The 20,731-nt window shown below is 47.1% G+C and overlaps 1 long non-coding RNA gene across 1 annotated transcript; it reads right to left on the bottom strand.

The window, feature by feature from the left end:
* Positions 1-19,002, bottom strand: LOC139050511 (uncharacterized). Its single transcript, XR_011508911.1, has 3 exons — positions 18,102-19,002; positions 1,454-1,631; positions 1-655 (listed from the first exon to the last, which is right to left on the bottom strand). It is a non-coding gene; the product is annotated as an uncharacterized lncRNA (long non-coding RNA).
* Between the last annotated feature and the right edge of the window lie 1,729 nt (positions 19,003-20,731).

The following is a 20,731-nucleotide window of genomic DNA, read 5'->3' as shown; positions in this document are numbered from 1 at the left end:
TACAGATAAATTCATCAAATTTATTTCAGAAGAAACACGTCAGAAACATAACACTGAGCAGAAAGCTGAAAAGCACGAACCTCAACCCACTGAATAATATTTTTGTGGACTAGAAAGGTCACTTTTGCAGTGAGCGCTCTTTGGTTTGAATAGAGTAGCTCATAGCCTTCACATCATCGTGCTTTTTCATAAAATGGCAGTAATTTGGATACTCTAGTCAATCATGCTGCCGGACGTAAAAAAACGTGGGTGCAAAGGGCATTCACGCTTTAAAATTGGTGAAGGAATGTGCGGTCGTCAATATTCACAGCACATTTTTGGGGCCGCGTCAAGCGGATTCGGTACCTGCGCTCATCATTGGGTCCAGGGCAATTGGATTGAAGGGCTCCCGCTTCGAACGACGCTGCGTTCGTGGAGTTCACCCTTGTTTCGTCAAAAATTCGCAGTGCTCAGTTCGCTTCGCAACACTGTGTCCCCTTTTCCGGCACCTTTCACACATGCAGTACACACGTTCTTTGTACCTATCACTTTGCCGCTTCGACAAGCGAAGGAGTTCTCTGTTTTGTTGGGGCCTTCGTAAAGGACCTTGTGGCAGTCTTGGCAGATGGAAGTGGTCCAAAGTCCGCAGCTCGGTTCGCTTGCTACTGGAACCGTCCTAGGGATAGAAAGCACGGCCAGAATGCGAGATTACGAAATTTTGGAAATATCACACAAGAAACACTAAGAATTAATGTAAGGTGCTCAGCAACCGATGGGTGAAAACAGCGCTGAATAAATACGGGCAAGGGAGGAACACAGGATGAGCGCTGATTGTGAACTACCTGAGTTTACTAGACAAAGAGTTCATGTATCTTCGCCACTAATCTGGTTTTATCATTTCAAGACCACTTTTCACGACTTCAGGCATGTGCGGATATATTACAAATTTGCAACCCCCGCCACCCACCTTTTTTAAAGCCAAGCTGTTTTTGCCTCTTCGTTGGACTTTTCCACTACGGCTGCTGTCGTGTTCACCGCCTCAGGGGGGGGGGGAGTTCATAGAGTGCATATACATGACAAGTGCTAGTACAACAGTAAAATGACAGGAGAAACTCATTTTCATCCCACCGCGTCGAATATGCACAATGCCCTCTGGAGCTCCCTGGCCGTCGCCACATTAGCCGCTTGACAACGGTAATTGTCCGTGACTCGCTCGGAAGCAGTGCAAAGAATGCAGCGCTACCCTTTTTATAACTTGCGAGGCCAGAGTGGACGCAGGTAGAACTACAGAAAGGAGTAGAGGAAGTTCCCATATAAGTGAGGGGGAGGCAACTTGAGAAGGCAAGGAAAGCCGGCTACTAGTATAACAGCGGTTGCGGGGAAACAGGATAAGCTTAAGTTCAAGGTACGGCACAGTACGTTGTTGCTATTCCTCAAAATAAGCGCCATGCAAATGTCTGAAGCGACAACTTACGCTAGTCGTGCAGATGCAGAGCCGCAATAATTGAAGCGCACCCCAGGGTCCTGGAGACACTACGGAAGCGGTAGGACGTCAAACCAACATTCTGTGCCCGCCGCGTTGGCTTTACGGCTGTGGTATTGTTAGAGGCCGCGAATTTGATCCCTGTCGCGGCAGCCGCCTGTCGACGAGGCTGAAATAGAAAAGGCACGCGCACTTATTGGGGCACGTTGAAAAACATCACGGTGTCAAAATTATTCCGGAGTCCGCCACTACAGCTTGCCTCATGATGGGATCGTGGTTTTGGCAAGCACCGCGCCATAATCCAATTCAGTTCAATACTTCTGCCACAATGCGATGCGCCATGTGAGCAAGTGACAACGCTCAACCCACTCAGTGGTTGTAACATACGGCGCACAACCACGCCACAACAAACATCTCTCCCTGTGTCTTTTATGTGTGCAGAGAAACAGCATTGGTGCACGCAAGGTAACGTTTAACATCAACTCACCACTCGTGTTAGCCTAAGCGTTGAAGAAATTAAGCTTTAGCCGTCAATATCACCGCTAATTATCGTCGAAGCATTAAGCACGGAAAACTTCGCGTACATCCATTCCAACAGTGTGTGGGATCTGCCTAACTTCTTTCCATAGGTGGATTGGTGTGTGCACATAATACACGCTATTATTTGGCAGTCAGCGCTCGTGCTGTGTTCCTCCCTTGTCCGTGCTTATATTGCGCTGGTCTCACCCGTGATACTGTACCAACTACCTTGCATTCAGAAACATTCAAACTCCGCGATTGAAACGCCATATTCAATGTAGATCATTTCAGGGGGTTCCTGCACCGCCAGCGGGCGTCGGGCATACCGAGCTGATGCATTTTTGCACCAATCGAGAGCGAGTCTTCGTAACACACTACCACTGCATACAATCAATCGCTCACGGATGGGGCAAAATGGGCAGCCTGCAATGCTGTCCGAGTATCGCGTTTCAATCTCTGCAGCAGTGTTCTTTCAAGTGCGAGCCTTGCCAAATTAACAGAGGGTCAAATTAACTATGGGCTGCCAAGGAAATCTTTATATATTCTAAACAGACTACACAAGGGCAAGTACATACAGTGCGTCCCTACTGATATGAACGAAGCTTTAATAAGACCTACGCAAATAAGGCATACCACGTGTTTAACGGGTCTTTAAGTAGTTCGGAACGGCGTTTTTTGGTGCTTCTGAAGCCAGTTTAGAAATTCCATTCAATCAGTGTGTTGAAGGTAGTTACGTCCCTTCCTAATTTGTTTGCTAGTAGCCAATTTGTAATGGGTGGAGGTATATTGTCACGTAGTAGTGACGGTGAGGCAGGCACCAAAACTGTGACTGATGAAACAAGCGTTTTATTGGGCGAACTTGTGCCATCAAAAACAGGCTACACCTAAAGAACAGCGACAGTCAGCGATCGTCGAAAATCTGATCAGCGGGTCAAGCGCGTCGGCTTTTATACATCAGTCGTCGAATGTTCCAGAGTAATCGCTGGGACCCGCGTGCTTTCCACGAAGTTCTACATTTGTGTGGCGCACACACGCTATAAGATTACACAAGGTGGGGTCACAGACAGCGGATGGAAGCACCGATAACATTCTAGAAACTTCCGATACATTCAGGCGCGTCCTGCTCTGTGCGATAGCAATTGTTAGGCGGTGAAGCGTGTCGCCCCATAAAGACAAACAAGTACACGCGTCAATATTAGGGACACATCAGAAGCTTCAATATGATGTTGCTGGCTTGGTACTCGTCATATCTGCATTTTTTTGCGATGAAAGAACAATTCTGAAGAACAAATAACATAGGACTACGTGCAGGACGCAATATTATCCCAGGGACGGGAAGCTAGCTCGTTTATAACGTGGCCGAGCTATGACAATAACAGCACGCACTTTAATGGCGCGTGCCTTACGCGATGCGCGGATAGCTATCGGGTACAGTGCATACAAATACAAGCTAGAAAAAGTACTGCACTGAGCAACAAGCCGTTGATGAACAGCGTTAAGTCTATTTCAGACTGTTGGGTGGCGATGGTATTCCGTGTACGAAAAACCCGCTTGAAGCACTCGTACTAAAAATGTCAAATGTAGCTTTCAGATTGAGACGGCGTTATTCTCCGAAAAAGAAAACAAAGAAAACATGCGATGTGTTTGTGCTTTTGGCCAGCAACCTACCTATCTTATGCTCGATAACGGCGCCTTCGCCACTGTAGTAATAAAACTGCCTCATTATTAAGAAACGTAAAGTTCCCGGAACTATTATCAGTTTCCTAAAGTTTTTCTGAACATAGAGCTTGTGAGAGGGCACCACCATTTCTGCAAAGCCGTGTCATATATGAATTGGCTGTTATCTGCGACCGCGGTGGCAATTGCACTATAAGTGACGTGGTTATTAGACAGCTGGGGAAAAACGACTTAGGTACAAAGGGCATATCGGATTCAATATCTTGGCAGGCGAAAGACAACGAAGATAGTTTATCCTTCCGCTACTATTGGGGATTTCAGTAGTGATCAAAATTCGAAGCACCGGACGTGAATTCCAGTATGTTCGTCAAGATAAAACGGTGCAAGTGTACGTCGTCTATGCTTGACTATGTTTTTTCACATCATTCCCCAATACGGTCAGCTGACAAACTCAAATGTGTGTTGGTGAACGCACTGCGCTTCATCCCACCCGCTAAATTTGGAGCGGTACATACCTGTGTAGTATAGTTGGCAGCAGAAATAGTGACTTGCATATTAAAAACTGGAATAAATCTGTGCGACCAGGTGCATGGACCGCTCTTTCTTGCAGACTGTGTGGCCGCCTCTGTGCGCTATATGGTTTTCTAGAGGAGAACACAATGAACTCGTATACAAGGGAAGTATTACTAGCCTCGCAAAAACACCTCCATGGAACGACGGGAAGAGCGAGTCCCGCTCGATAAACCTAGATAAACCTGGTAGCGCTGCCTCGTGGCAGAGTAAGCTAATTGCACATTATCTACAGACATCCACCGCAACTCATGGAAATTTACGTCCGCTGTATCGCCAACGAATAAAAAAAAAGAGGAAGGCGGGGGGGGGGGGGGGGCGCACACTTGAATCAACGCACCGAAGCGTCGGCGACGTAAACTATACGCCGGCAAGCGACTGATGCTCAGCGCTGAACGTGATGGTCCACAGAGTAAGCTGTTTCCTAGCCATACCAGATTTTTCAAAAAAAGTATAAAAAAGCACAGAATATCTGCGTTGCCACCCGACTTGTGCGCAACAAGTACAAATTTATCGCAACTGAATCCACCCGTGAGCGATTAGGCTGAAAAATATTCAGTGTCCACAATGAGGAACCTTACTGAATTAGAAACATGACAATTTACAGCCAAGTAAATGGTCAAGACCAAACCCGACTGACCCTGATCTAATTCCCAAGTGAAAAGTTTGGAAAGCTTGGAATACAATTCTAGGCAGGATCCTAAGCTGTGCTTGCGCGTTTTGGACGAGGCATACTGAGCTTCGGAAGGGCGAACATATACGCTTAAGCTGTAGCGAAAACTTCGTTCACCTACTCGCTTTCTATGACATCCGCCGAAACAGAACTTTACTGATCCGCACCGGCGTCATGCACATCCATTCTAAACTTGAATGAATGTTTAGTTTTTATTGGCGCAAGGGCCAGGTATGGCCAAAGAGCGCCAAGCCAGTGTTGATGAATTTGCAATGTAGTTATGAGTTCAATGATCTTGGTGTGAGGTGGCTGTAAAGGGGCCTTAAAAATAGTCGCTCTAGAGTGCGTAAAATCTATGTGTTATAAGATTATGTCGATGACAATGAAATGTTCTATGAGAAATAAAGTCCATCGTGAGGAAATGATGCATTATAAAAGATCTGTAAGATGGTAAAATTACCTGGAGCACTACTGCCTCGCCAGAGCCCTTGAAACACAAGGGCCTGGAGGCATGTGCTATAAAGTATGACTTTCACAGCGGCATCCTCTCAAGAGAGGAAGCGCTACGAATGTGTGGGACTAATAACGTGTAGGACAACATCTCTGAGGAAACCTAAGACAGTGTTTGTATTAAAAAGCGGTTCTGGACCGAGAAACATTACAGGATGAAGAGGAATGTGTTGACGGTATGCTAAGGAAAAATGTCTCCTTCTCTCAGATTCGGCTTTCCGACACTCCAGGAGAACGTGGAGCACGGTCAGCCTCTCCCCGCATCTGCCACATGTAGGAGGGTCATTTCCGGTGAGTAAAAAGTTATGGGTGCCAAATGTGTGTCCTATTCTAAGACGACAGAATAGGACATCTGTCCGCCGTGATTTTATTGCAGAAGGCCAGAACCCTAATTGTGGCTTTATTACGTGCAGCTTATTATTTGTTTCCCTGTCCCACAATCGTTGCCAGTAGTTTCGCACTTTCCTGCGCAAGAAGGGCCTCAGGTCTGTGACAGGGACTGGAGCAGTAGGATGAGCAGAATACGACGCAATTGATGTGGCCATCTGGTCCGCCAGAACGTTACTTTCGATGCCCCTATGACCCGGCACCCAGCATATGATTTTTATTTATTTATTTATTTACAGATACTGCAGGCCCTTCTCGGGCCCATGCAGGAGTGGATGCTGAGAATACAAACAAGAGAAGTAAATTTAAACTAATTACTTGACATAATTGCAAAGATATAATACATACAGAAGTGAAAAACAGCATGATGACATGCTGGTTACAGATATATGATTTACATAGGACGGAATATAGTTCATTGATTACTGGATTTTTGTGCTTACAAAATGACATCAAAGCCTTCACAGCGCTTAGGGAATCCGTATATATAACAGATTTTTTGAGTTTTGTTCTCCTTATATGCTTTACAGCCGACAATAGTGCGTAGGCCTCAGCCGTAAAGATGCTTGCTTCCGGATGCAGTACACCGGATTCCGAAAAGGATGGGCCGATGGCTGCATAGGACACCCCCTCGCGTGACTTCGATGCGTCTGTGTAGAACTCCGAGCAGGAGTGTTTGTATTGGAGTTCCCGGAAATGCATTTGTATTTCAATCTCTGGAGCGTGTTTTGTAACTTGTATGAAAGACGTATCGCATTGTATCATATGCCACTCCCAAGGAGGTAGCAGCTTGGCTGGATGCATTAGGCGATGTTTGAGGATTGGGACATCCATTTCAACACTAAGCTCCCTCACACGAAGTGAGAAGGGCCGTCTTACAGAGGGACGATTACGGAAGAGTGTGTCATATGTCATATCGTTAAGGGTAATAAAGCACGGATGTTCAGGATTAGAGTGGACTTTCAGGAAATATGTTTGGCTGATGTATGTTCTCTGGAGATGGAGTGACCACTCATTTGATTCGACATACAAACTTTCAATGGGACTTGTTCTGAAAGCGCCAGTGGCCAGTCTAATTCCTAAATGGTGAACCGGATCTAGCATCTTTAGCGCGCTCGGGGCTGCAGAATGATAAATCACGGCACCGTAGTCCAATCGTGATCGAATGAGGCTTTTGTGAAGATTCATCAAACATTTTCTGTCGCTGCCCCATGCTGTATGGGATAAAATTTTCAGTAAGTTCATTGTTTTTAAGCATTTTACCTTGAGGTATTTTATGTGTTGAATAAATGTTAGTTTAGAGTCAAGTATGACACCTAGGAACTTGTGCTCTTTGTTCTCATTGATTTGCTGGCCATACATTTGGATATCAGGATCTGCAACGAGGCCTCTCTTTCTTGTGAAAAGCACACAAGAACTTTTGTTCGGGTTCACCTTAAATCTGTTTTCGTCTGCCCATTTAGATACTTTGTTCAAGCCCTGTTGTACTTGCCTCTCACACACTGCAAGGTTGCAGGATTTGAAACCTATTTGTATATCATCTACCTAAACAGAATAAAGAATGGCTGGCGGTAATGAAGCACGGAGGGTGTTCATTTTCACGATAAAGAGTGTGCAGCTAAGCACACCTCCTTGAGGTACACCATTTTCTTGTATAAAAGCTCGCGACAATACATTGCCGATTTTCACGCGGAAGGTACGTTTCGACAGATAGCTTTCTATTATGTTTAGCATATTTCCACGGATGCCCATCTCCGACAAGTCTCGTAAGATCCCGTATCGCCACGTCGTGTCGTACGCCTTCTCCATATCGAGGAATATCGATAAGAAGTACTGTTTATGTACAAATGCATCGCGGATATTTGCTTCAATGCGTACAAGATGATCAGTCGTGGACCGCCCTTCTCTGAAGCCACACTGATAAGGATCAAGCATATTGTGCAGTTCAAGGAAATGTATTAGCCTACGATTAATCATTTTTTCGAATAGCTTACAAAGACAACTTGTAAGAGCTATCGGGCGATAACTTGCCGCCAAGGAAGGGTCTTTGTCCAGCTTCAAGACGGGAATAACAATAGCCTCCTTCCATGAGGATGGGAGGTATCCGGCAGCCCAGATAGAGTTGAAAAGTGCCAGAAGTGTCATTTGTGTGTCTTCGTGTAAGTTCTTAATCATGTCATAGATGATTCTATCAGCTCCCGGAGCAGAGCTTCTACATGTGCTCAATGCAGCTTTAAGCTCGGCAATGTTAAAAGGACGGTTATAAGGTTCATCCGGACGGCATTTACGATCAAGTGTCTTAAGTTCAGCTAAGTGTTTATACTTGAGGAATGATTTTGTGTAATGTGTGGAGCTTGATACATGTTCGAAGTGTTCGCCCAGAGCGTTCGCCTGGTCCTCCAAGGTAGTCCCTTGGTCGTCCACTAAGGGCAGAGGGTGGATTTGTTGCCCCTTTATCTTTCTTACACCATTCCAAACTTTAGATTCTTGAGTGTAGGATGTGATGCCCGAGAGAAACCTCTCCCAGCTAGCTCTCCTTGCCTGTCTCCGCGTGCGCCTCCCTTGTGACTTTGCCAGTTTAAATTCAATAAGATTTTCTGCAGTCGGGGAGCGACGCAGCAAACCCCACGCTTTGTTTTGTTTCTTTCGTGCCAGTCTGCACTCTTCATTCCACCAGGGTACCCGTCTTTTACAAGAGAGACCTTGTGTTTGGGGGATGAACTTTTCAGCTGCGTCCAATATAAAAGAAGTAAAATATGCTACAGCATTGTCTATGTTAAAATCAGTGATAAAATCTCGGGATAAGTAAGTTGCTTCCTTAAAATCATTCCATTCGGCGGAGGCTAGTTTCCACCGGGGTGTATATAGGGGGCTTTCATGCTGAGGCATTGAATTTAACATTACAGGAAAATGGTCACTTCCATATGGATTTTTTATTACATGCCATTGGAAGTCCGGGAAAATTGAAGCCGAGCCAATAGACAGGTCTATTGATGAATATGAATTGTTATGGATATTATAATAAGTTGGCTCCTTCTTGTTGAAGAGGCATGCACCGGAGTTCACAAGAAAATTTTCAATGAAACGGCCTCTCGCGTCACATCGAGAGTCTCCCCACATGGTGTGGTGTGCATTAAAATCGCCTGCGAGTAGGTAAGGGTCCGGAAGCTGATCGATTAGGCTATAAAAATCACTTTTTTCCAGATGAAAATTGGGGGGTATGTATAAGCAACATACAGTGATCAATTTATTAAAAAGAATTGTCCGAATTGACACTGCCTCAAGGGGCGTCTGAAGGGCGACCTGGTGACAGGCTACGGACTTGTCTACAATTATTGCAACACCGCCGGACGAGGTATTCGCCTCGTTGCGGTCTTTACGGTAGATGGCGTACTGACAAAGGAAGTTTGTTTGTGTGCATTTAAGATGTGTCTCCTGAACACACAGCACTTTTGGGTTATGTTTGTATAAGAGTTCTTTAATGTCATCGAGGTTGCGGATAAGACCTCTAACGTTCCAGTGTATTATTTGTGTAGCCATATTGTTCGTGTTTTTATGCTGTGTGTCAAGAGGAGTTAAGTTAGAGAGATGACTTACGGAGCCGTTTCAGGCCCCGTGATTATGGTACGGGTTCTGTCTTTTTTGGAGCGGTCGCGAGACTCGCGCTGCTCCCGAGGCGCTGGATGCGCCTTCTGGCTCGGGGTTGTGACCATCGACTCCTGGGAGCCGCTGGACTTCCGCTCACTAGAGCGGGGTGTTTTCAGGGTAGGCCTTGCCTCGAAAAGCAGAGCCTTGGAGGCCACTAACCCAGAGGTCGATGGGCCCTCCTTTAGAGACGGCGCAGCAGCGCTCGCTACTGTCGCCTGGGGGGCTGAGGACACTGCCGTGGCCACACTCTTTGTGTGCCGGGCTGATGCCCCAGTCTGCTGCGGTGCTGCCCCCCTACGCGCCGCACCAGCATACCCTGCGGTATGGAGAAAAGAAATACGATTTCATGCTTCTTGAAAAGAAATGTTCTCCTTGATCTTTAATGTGATGATTTTCTTTTCCTTCTTCCAAGAAGTACAAGACCGAGAGTATGCAGGGTGGTCACCCTCGCAGTTTGCGCAGAGGTGTGCCTTGGTACAATTATCGGCAGGGTGTTCGTTTGAAGCGCACTTTGCACATGTGGTACGGCCCCGGCAGCTCTGAGAGCCGTGACCAAATCGCTGGCACTTAAAGCAGCTGCGCGGGTTCGGAATGTACGGTCTTAGTTTTATTTTCATATAGCCTGTTTCAATATACTCTGGTAAAGTGCTTCTGCAGAATGTCAAAATTAGGTGTTTAGTGGGGATCTATTTGTCATCCCGCCTGATCTTTATCCTTTGGACATTTGTCACGTGCTGTTCCTTCCAGCCTTCAAGCAGCTCAGTTTCACTCAAATCAAGGAGATCTTGTTCAGATACGACTCCGCGTGTGCTGTTCAATGAACGATGCGGATTTATCGAGACAGGGGTACTATTAATTTCAACAAGTCCAGATAGATTCTCGTACTGTTTCTTGTCACTAACTTCGAGCAACAGATCACCTCTGGCCATTTTCGTGACCTTGTAGCCGGGACCTAGTTTCTCAGTAAGAGACTTTGCGACAACAAATGGTGATAGGGTTCTTGCTGTTTTATCAGGGTTTCCACAACTTAGGACATGGTACTTTGGATAAATTTCTTTGGTCTGGCCAAAAAGTTTCAGCGAGTCATCGGTGCGCCCTCTCTTGGAAAGAGGGCGATCAGGGAGTCGGGGGAATGATGAAAAAGCCATCAAAATAAATATCACTTCGGTAGCTATGCCAGCCGCCCACCACCGAGCCCAACAAGGGGACGCTGCGAAGCCCAAAAGCTACGAAGGCGCCAGCTGTACATAGTCACTATAACCTAATATACGATACCCAAGGTTGGATAGCTACACCAGGTTAACCCTCGCCACCTGGAAGTATGGAAGTAAGAAGAAGCGAAGAGAAGACAGGAAAGATTGAAAGTGAGAGAGAAAGACGAAGATTGAAGAGAAGGACAGGAAAAGGTGACTGCCGATTTCCTCCAGGTGGGTCAGCCTGGAGGTGCCGTCTATGTGAAGCAGAGGCCAAAGAGGCGTGTTGCCTCCGCCGGGGGGCCTTAAAGGTCCAAACACCCGGCATCGGCTCAACCTCCAGGATCCCCCTTTCCCCAGACACGGCTAAGCCGCGCACGGCGACACGCGGGAGGGTCCAACCCTCGTGTGCTCGGGTACGTGGTGTCGCAACACACCAAACGCCTGCTGACGCAGACGCCCCTGCGGGGCCATTCTAAACTTGGAGGCAACGCATGTAGCCGAGGAAAGCAATGGACGAGGTACCAGGCGATCAAGGATTGCGGCACCTACGGGATCGCCGTGAAAAGAGTGAATACAGAAAAAAAATGTTCCGTCCTTCGGGCGTCACTGGCATGACATAGAAGGCTTCGCTAACCACTGCCTGGCTAGTAGGAATGATGATGATGATATGTGTTTTTTTGTGGCGCAACGGTCAGGTTTGGCCAAAGAGTGCCATGACAAGTGGTAATGTTGACGATGTAATATGGAAGATGTGACTTGGCTGTAAAGTGGCCTAAAAATATTCGCTGTAAAGTGCGTAAAATGAACTTGTTATAAAATTATAGCGATGACAAATGGCGAATGCTATGAACATTAAAATCCATCGTAGAAGAATGATGCAAAGTAGAAAAATATAGGATGTTAAAATAACTTTGAGCACTGCTGCCTCGCCAGGGCCCTTGAAACTCAAGGGCCTAGAGGTATGTGCGATACGAAAAAGCTATCGCAGTGGCATCCTCTGAAGGGAGGACCCGCTACGAACATGTGGGCTAAAAACATGCAAGACAACATCTTTCAGAAAACTTAGGACTGCGTTGGTGTCAAATAAAGGTTCTGGGCCGAGTAACATAACGGGATGAAGGGGGATGCGCTGCCGGTATGCTAAGGGAAAATGTTTCTTTCTTTCATATTCGGCTTTCCGACACTCCAGGAGGACGTGGAGGACGGTCAGCCTCTCCCCGCATCTACCGCAGGTTGGAGGATCATTTTCAGTGAGTAAATAGTTATGCGTGCCAAATGTGTGTCCTATTCTGAGACGACAGAATAGGACATCTGTTCGGCGTGATTTTGTTACGGAAGGCCAGAATCCTAACCGTGGCTTTATCACGTGGATCTTATTATTTGTTTCCGCGTCCCACAGGCGTTGCCAGCGGTTGCGTAGTTTCCTCCGTAGAAAGGGCTTCAGATCTGTGACAGGAACTGCAGTGGTGGGATTAGCAGAATGCCATGCAGCTGACGTGGCCATCTGGTCCGCCAGAACATTACCTTCGATGGCCCTATGACCTGGCACCCAGCATATAATCACATGCTGGTTAGATACATATGCTTTGCATAACACGGAATAAAGTTCGATTATGACAGGATTTTCGTGCTTACAGAACGATATCAAAGCCTTCACAATACTTAGGGAGTCAGTATATATGACTGATTTTTTAAGTTTTGATTTCCTAATATGCTTCACGGTCGACAATATTGCGTAGGCCTCAGCCGTGAAGATACTAGTTTCCGGATACAGTACGTCGGATTCCGAGTAGGATGGACCGACGGCTGCATAGGACACCCCGTCGTGTGACTTCGATGCGTCTGTGTAGAACTCCATGCAGGAGTGTTTGTGTTGAAGTTCCCGGAAATGCATTTGGATTTCAATATCTGAAGCGTGCTTTGTGACTTGAACGAAAGATGCGTCGCATTGTATCAGCTGCCACTCCCAAGGAGGTAGCAGCTTGGCTGGATGCATTAGGCGAAGCTCGAGGAGTGGAACATGCATTTCTTCACTAAGCTCCCTCACACGCAGCGAAAAAGGCTGTATTACGGAGGGACGATTGCGAAAGAGTGTAGCGTATGTCATCTCGTTAACGGTATTATAAAACGGATGTTGAGGATTAGAGTGGACTTTCAAAAAATATGTTTGGCTGATGTATGTTCTCTGGATATGAAGTGACCACTCATTCGATTCTGCATATAAAGTTTGTATGGGACTCGTTCTGAAAGCGCCAGTGGCCAGACGGATTCCTAGATGGTGGGTCGGATCTAGCATCTTTAGCGCGCTCAGGGCTGCAGAATGATAGATCACGGCACCATAGTCTAGTCGTGATCGAATTAGGCTCTTATAGATATTCATTAGACACTTCCTGTCACTACCCCACGTAGTCTGGGATAGAAGTTTCATTAGATTCATTGTTTCCAGACATTTTTGTTTAAGGTGTTTAATGTGGGGGACGAAAGTGAGTCTATAGTCAAGTATGACACCTAGAAATTTGTGTTCCTTGTTTACAGGTATCTGCTGTCCAGACAGTTCTAAGCAAGGATCCAGGACCAGGCCTCTCTTTCTTGTAAACAGAACACACGAACTCTAGTGAGGATTGATTTTAAATCCATTCTTCTCTGCCCACTGTGACACCTTGTTCAAACCATGCTGTACCTGTCTCTCGCAGACTGTGAGGTTGCAGGATTTAAAACCTATTTGTATGTCGTCTACGTAGACGGAATAGAAAATAGCTGGTGGTAAGGATGCACAAAGCGTGTTCATTTTTACGACAAAGGGCATGCAGCTGAGTACGCCACCCTGGGGTACCCCAGTTTCCTGTATAAATGTACGTGACAGTGCAGGACCTATTTTCACTCAAAATGTACGGTTCTCTAGGTAGCTCCCTATAGTATTTAACATATTCCCGCGGATACCTAGCGCGGAAAGATCACGCAGGATTCCGTACCGCCAGGCTGTGTCGTACGCTTTTTCCATATCCAGAAATACACATAAGAAAGATTGCTTGTGCACGAAGGCATCGCGAATGCTCGCTTCGATCCGCACAAGATGGTCGATTGTAGATTGCCCTTCACGAAAACCACGTTGAAATTTTACTGGACTCGAGGAGGTGCACGAGACTGCAATTGATCATTTTTTCAAATACCTTACAAAGGCAACTTGTCATGGCTATCGGGCGATAACTTGCCACTGAGGAAGGATCTTTGCCTTGTTTCAAAACCGGGATAACAATGGCTTCTTTCCATGCAGTCGGGAAGTATCCCGCAGCCCAAATCGTGTTGAAAATTGTGACTAGTGTAACTTGGGTGTCTTTATGTAACTTTTTGATCATTTCATACATGATTCTGTCAGATCCCGGGGCAGAGCTCTTGCATGCGCTCAAGGCAGCTCTCAACCCGGCAATGCTAAAAGGACAATTGTATGGTTCATTCTGTTGACATTTTCTCATGAGTGGCTTACATTCTTCTATTTGTTTATATTTCAGAAAGGATTGCGAGTAATGGTTGGCACTTGACACGCTCTCAAAGTGCTCCCCAAGTGAGTCTGCCTGATCTTGTAGGGTATTGCCTTCTGTGCTTACCAAAGGGAGTGCATGTGCTTGTCGCCCTCTTATCCTATTGACCCTGTTCCAGGCTTTCGCCTCATCTCTGAACGAGTTAATACTTGATAGAAACTTCTGCCAACTTTCTCGTCTGGCCTGTCGGCGGGTTCGCCTGCCTTCGGATTTTACTTTTTTAAAGTTGACTAGATTTTCTGCAGTGGGAGAAGCGCGTAGCAACCCCCACGCCCTGTTCTGTTTTTTACGAGCGATCCTACAATCGTCGTTCCACCATGGGACACGCCGTTTGCAGGCCAAGCCTTTTACTTCTGATATGCATTCATATGCGACATCTATTATGAATGCTGTAAAAAACTCGACTGCAGCGTCAATTCCTAACGAAGACAGGTCAGCCCATGAGATACTAGTTAGAGATCGAAATTTCTCCCAATCAGCTGTCTCAATCTTCCACCTAGGAGCGTATGGTGGATATTCGTTTTCTTTATATGATCTTAGCAGTATAGGGAAGTGGTCGCTACCGTAAGGGTTGTCGGTAACTTCCCATTCAAGTTCAGGCAGTACAGACGGGGAGACTATACTAAGATCTATTGACGAAAAAGATCGGTTTGCAAGAGAGTATATGTCGGCCCTTTCTTATTGAGAAGGCACGCTCTAGAAAAGAAAAGGAACTGTTCAACAAGGCGACCTCGCGCATCTATATTAGAGTCGCCCCACAAGGAGCTGTGCGCATTCAAATCGCCAAGAACAGCATAAGGTTCTGGCAATTGATCGATCAAGGAGTGAAATTCATGTTTGTTCAGTTGGTAATGCGGGGGTATGTAAAGGGAGCAAATGGTGATGAGTTTGTTTAGTAGGACAACTCGAACCGCCACTGCTTCAAGGGGCGTTTGTAGCTGTAAAGGTTGACATGCAATACTTCTATGAGTAAGAATCGCAACACCACCCGATGGTGCGACGGCATCATCGCGATCTTTGCGAAACGTAAGATACGTACGGAGGAAGTTTGTGCGTTTAGATTTTAAGTGTGTTTCCTGTAAACACAGCACTTTTGGATTATGTTTGTGGGTGAGTTCTTGCAAATCATCAAGGTTTCTAAGGAGACCTCTGATGTTCCATTGGATGATTTGTGTATCCATGTTTAAGGTGAATTGGTGCTGTGTTTACGGAGACGGAGTGGATGCCTTATATTACAAAGCCCTTTCGAGGCCCTGTAATAGGTGTTTTGTTCTTTCTGAAGCGTTCGAGCGATTCTCGACGCTCCTTAGGCGTTTGCTGCGCCTTGGGGACAGGTGTAGGACCTCACACGAGGTCCATTCCCTCGTGTGAGGCGCCGGACAAGCGCTCTTGCGAGCGAGAGGTTTTCAGAGAGAGTCCCGCCTTGGAGGGCAAGACCCCTGCGCCCACCAGCCCGGAGGTCGATGAGGCTCCCTGAGGGATTGGGCTGCGCTGGCCGTTGCCAGCGCTGGAAGGGGCCTCGGAGGTTGGGGCAGCCTCGGCTGCACCCACCCTTGAGTTCGATGGTCCCTTCTCCTCGGTTGACGGAGCAGCGCTAGCTGCAACCGCCGCGGGGCCAGATGGCGTAACTGCCGACTCACTGCCTGTGGGTCGGACAGCCGCCGGAGGCCGTTGTGACGCTGCCCCCTTACGCGCCACATCGGCAAAGCTGCTCTTAGACAGGTATCACACCCGCCTACGTGCCTCCTTGAAAGATATATTTTCTTTGACTTTGATTGTCAGAATCTCTTTTTCTCTTTTCCAGGACGAACAGGCGCGCGAGTATGCGGCGTGCTCGCCATCACAGTTGACACAATGTGGAGTCTTCTGGCATGTTTCGGAGGAATTTTCAGTGTCACTACACTTGGCACATGTCAGCCAGCCTCGACAGTTCTGTGAACTGTGGCCGAACCTTTGGCACTTAAAGCATCTGAGAGGATTGGGCACGCATGGCCTAACACGAAGTTTGATATAACCGGCCTCGATGGACTCGGGGAGGACACTTGAACCGAAAGTGAGTATCAGGTGTTTCGCATTTATCTCTTTACCGTCTCGCCTGATCTTAATTCGCTTAACATTTATGACGTTCTGTTCACTAAAGCCCTCCAAGAGTTCAGCTTCAGTGAGCTCTAGCATGTCATCGTCCGAGACAACGCCGCGGGTGGTGTTCATGGTACGGTGCGGAGTTACTGTTATTTGGGTCTCGCCAAATGAGACAAGTTTTGGCAGTTTCTCGTACTGCTTCTTATCGTGGAGCTCCAAGAGAAGATCACCACTTGTCATTCTCGACGCCTTATATCCTGTTCCAAAAACTTCAGTTAAAGACTTCGAAACAAGGAACGGTGAGATGTTACGCACTAGTTTGTCTGGGTTTTCTGAGTGGATCACATGATATCTAGGAAAATTCTGTACTTGTCCGAAAAACTGAAAGAGATCTTCGATGCGCCCTCGTTTGTGAGGGCGATCAGGGAGTTTAGGAAAAGCGTTTTCCATGAGTACAGTAGGGTTTTCGGCCGCGATGCCGACCACCCACCATGGAAGCCCAACAGGGGGACGTGACAGGAGTTCCTGCTAGAGAAATCCTGCCAACGCCAGCCGTACATCACTGCTATAACCAAATACAGCATAACCAAGGCTGGCTAGCTACACAAGGTTAACCCTTGCCGCCGGGAAACTAGGAAGTGAGGAGAAGTAATGAGAAGACAGGAAAGATGAAAAAGACGAGAGAGAAAGACGAAGATTGGAGAGGAGGACAGGAAAAGGCGACTGCCAATTTCCCCCGGGTGGGTCAGTCCGGGGGTGCCGTCTACGTGAAGCCGAGGCCAAAGGGGTGTGTTGCCGCCGCCGAGGGTCGTAAAGGTCCAAACACCCGGCATTGGCTCAACCCCCAGGATCCCCTTTTCCCCGGACTCGGCTAAGCCACGCACGGCTACACGCGGCAGGGTCCGACCCCCATGTGCTCGGGTACGTGGTGTCGCAACACACCAAACGCCTGCTGACGCAGACGCCCCTGCAGGGTGGCTAGTAGGAAACGCCGGTCCATTTCCGTGGATTATATAGGGGGCGTGCGACCGCGTAGCGAAAGCATGCCAGTAGAACGATGGGAACTGATGAACCCCATATATAGAGTAATCGACGTTGCTTGGCCTGATGACGTCACGTGCATGACCCTGTCACATTACGACTTGCAAAGAAATGGTCTAAAAAAAGAACAGAAAGGTGCAAGCGATCGTTAATTGAATTATCGATGCTTGTTCAGGGCTCTTCGATATTCTGCCGTATTCTACAAGAGGTGCTTGGCCGGGGTTACTTCTGGAATCAAGGCAAATTGCTCAACAAGTGGGTACACGTGTTTAACACAGACGGAAATAAGCAAAAGCGATGCATAGGCAAGGTACAAGATTTACTCAGGGCGAATACTTACAAGGCTACATAGGAAAACGAGTTTATGCACTACTGAAGCTGCAAACAAAACAAATTACAAAGCTACGTTAGCGAAGAGCTTGCAAATAGCAACGTCCGTCCTATCTTGAAATGACAGCGCTGGTACGCGTCCTTGAAGCCACGAAGGCGCTTCATTAACTTACACGGCATGTATCCGACGAAAAATGACATGAAGGGTTGGAATCCGCGAAATTAAGTTTCATAGCTACAGCAAAAGTTATAGCCATCATTCGACTGGGCTTCCATAGCAACACACATATCACAGCCATTGTAAGCACAAAGTTCTGCCCAATGTCCTTGCATTGGCAAGCATTTGCGTAATACTGGACCCAACGCTATGGCACTTCGAACTTCGTACAAGCTATGCTACTAAGCTTCAACGGAATACTATACTTTTCAAGTGACATGGAAGGACTTTGAAGAAAAGCGTGTCTTACCGGAAGGCCGGCTTCTCTTGCGAGAAGGCTTTTCGTGTTCCTAGTCTACTGTCTGGTCTTCTCGGTCAGAAATATTAAAGATGCGTCCTGTCTTGGCGTTATTCATAAAACGTGCGCCAACGTCAGGCCTCTGGTCACGGGAACTGCCAAATGCTAATCCGAGTTTGTCGAAATGGCCTTCGAGTATTTCTTCGGGGTTTTTTTGCAGCTCCAAGAGGACAGCGGCAGTGACTCGCAGCTCGTTGTGGCATGTACGAAGAGAAACGGCAGCGAACGGTGATCGCACATGCACTTGGTATGGCCGCCCGCATATTCCACAACGGTCTCGGACCACTCGGGCAGAACGAAGCTGGCGGTCACCGCCGCAGCGGGACTGCGGACACTGCTCACGCATTACTGCCGTCGCGAGCGCAGTGGCCGCCGCACGACAAGGCTGAGGAGGATCCGGACAATGAGCAATCTACGCCTCTGAAGAGCGTCGACAGCTTCCAGGGCAAGTCGAATGGAGTAGACAGCCTCTATCTGCGTAGCATTCCTCAGGTCTGGTATCAAAGGGATATTGGCGTCCTGCAGGGACAGTACTGCTGTCATGGGAATTCGCATCAGTGAATCGCACAGCCAGTCCAATTCTCTTTGCGTCATGACAGATGCTGAAAATGGTTCGGGCTAACTTTCTATAGCTTCAGCATCAGCCGTCGATAATATTACCCTGCTCTACCACAGTTCGTCGCTGTCGTATTTGTTGGGGCTCCGGTGCTGCACAGCAGTTCTCCGTTGCGGGTCAACCGGAACCTGCCTGCACTGAATCGAGTAGAGCTATTGACTGTACGAGGCGACAGGAATACAGCACAGTGAAGTGTTTGCAGATGCGTTGCACTTTATCGGCGTTTTCTCGCACGGGCTTTCGCAGCGCCCTCTCTAAATCCTGCATTTCACAAATACACGTCACGCGAGCTGTTTCTTCGCTTCGAGCATGGTTGTCGTAATCTTGATAGCACAGCTACGTAAAAAAAAGTAACACCATAAACGAAGGTGGGTAAGCGAGAAGGTCACAAGAAGACACACGTCACTAAGAAAACACAAACGAAAGCAGGATCATGAGGCCTTCCTTTGTCATTCTTGGCCATTCGGTACATGTACGCATATCTGCGTGAGGTGAAGTCTGGTATCTGAAAAAGCGACTGTTCGTGTGGTTGTTGCAAGAAAGAAAGAAAGAAAGAAAGAAAGAAAGAAAGAAAGAAAGAAAGAAAGAAAGAAAGAAAGGAAGAAGGAAAGAAAGGGCAGAATTCACTGGCCCACACCTGAATAACAGACAGATGTGCACATGGGCGCTACCCGACGCTGCTGTCCGCAATACAATTAGTAGGGCTAATAAAGACATCAGAGATTAATCGGCAGATTTACTTGGGGCATTGTGGTTCCCATTCCGGGTAACCCGAACCAATGAGTAAGCTTATTTTCACTGCGTTTCGAGACCATTAGATCAGCTCCTTCGTAAGGGTATTGACGACAGGGATTTCGAGGCGCAACTTTTAAGATTTCATAGTCGAAGAGGCGGGAAGGCCCGAACGGAGAAAATTTGAGTTGAAAGGAAGGAAATGTTGCGGTACCTTGTCTTAGAAGTGTCCGGCTTAGGAAGGAAGAGGGTTTCAAATTGCCTACGAAAAAAATGAAATTCTTATAACGGAGACCAACAAAACGATGGCTTAAACAGTTTTAAAGGAAGCCTGTGTCACGTTATATTCGTGGTGTAAGCGCAGAATATTCCCGCACCGGTGCTGGCCTACCGTGTTCAAGTAGTCAAGAAAAGTTTTACAACCACTCATCCACCCCTGCCTTCCGCCCTCCTCCCACACATGGACTATGATATACTAAAATTTGCACCTCGACATCGCCGTCGTCACTCTCCCTTGAAGAAGGAACCGAGTTGCTACCGAAACGTCGGGAAAATAAACTTATTTTTGGTTAGTTCCAAGTAGAGTCACAATTGTAATGAACCCTATCAGACAGGCAATTGTGTCAAAATGTTTAGCTTTAAGGGTACAAGTTGAGTGCAAGCCAGCTAGGGACATGACACGCCATTGTACTCACAAGCCACAGTGGGTAAACTGGTATTCCAGAAAGTTGCAGGAATAAATCCAAACGCTCATGTGCCACTGCGGGGCGCAAAACTTACGTTCTGTTCTCTCAAATTGCCTGGCACAATTGCCGTTATCTTACAGGTACAGATGCCGATGCGGCTTGTGGGTATCCCTTCGCAAACTGCCTCCGCAGAAGATAGAGGCGAAAACTCTATGCTATAAAGTGGTTCACTTGCAGAAGCTCTTGATGCAGAAATAATATAGCTCCCTTTTCCGAAATCAAAAAGGGCGTGACACCTATGACTCGCCAGCGAATAGAAGAGGCGCTGTACTTGCGTGCAGCCATTGAAAAGAAAAATTGTTGGCGAGGGAGCAGACACGCCAGTAATTATAGCGCCCAGCATTTGTGTAGTAAATGCTTCAATATACGACGTTTGCAAGGTTGCAATATGACTCTATACCTGCTCATAAATCGAAATCCTTCTATCCTGTGAAAGATACTAGGTCGGCATGACCGAGTCATCTATAAAAAAAAGTTTTGTGGTACGT

This window comes from Dermacentor albipictus, chromosome 10 (genome assembly GCF_038994185.2).
Source record: "Dermacentor albipictus isolate Rhodes 1998 colony chromosome 10, USDA_Dalb.pri_finalv2, whole genome shotgun sequence".
Taxonomy (NCBI): Eukaryota; Metazoa; Arthropoda; class Arachnida; order Ixodida; family Ixodidae; genus Dermacentor; species Dermacentor albipictus.
Note: the sequence above shows the minus strand (reverse complement) of the source record. Positions and strands in the feature narration are given on the sequence as shown.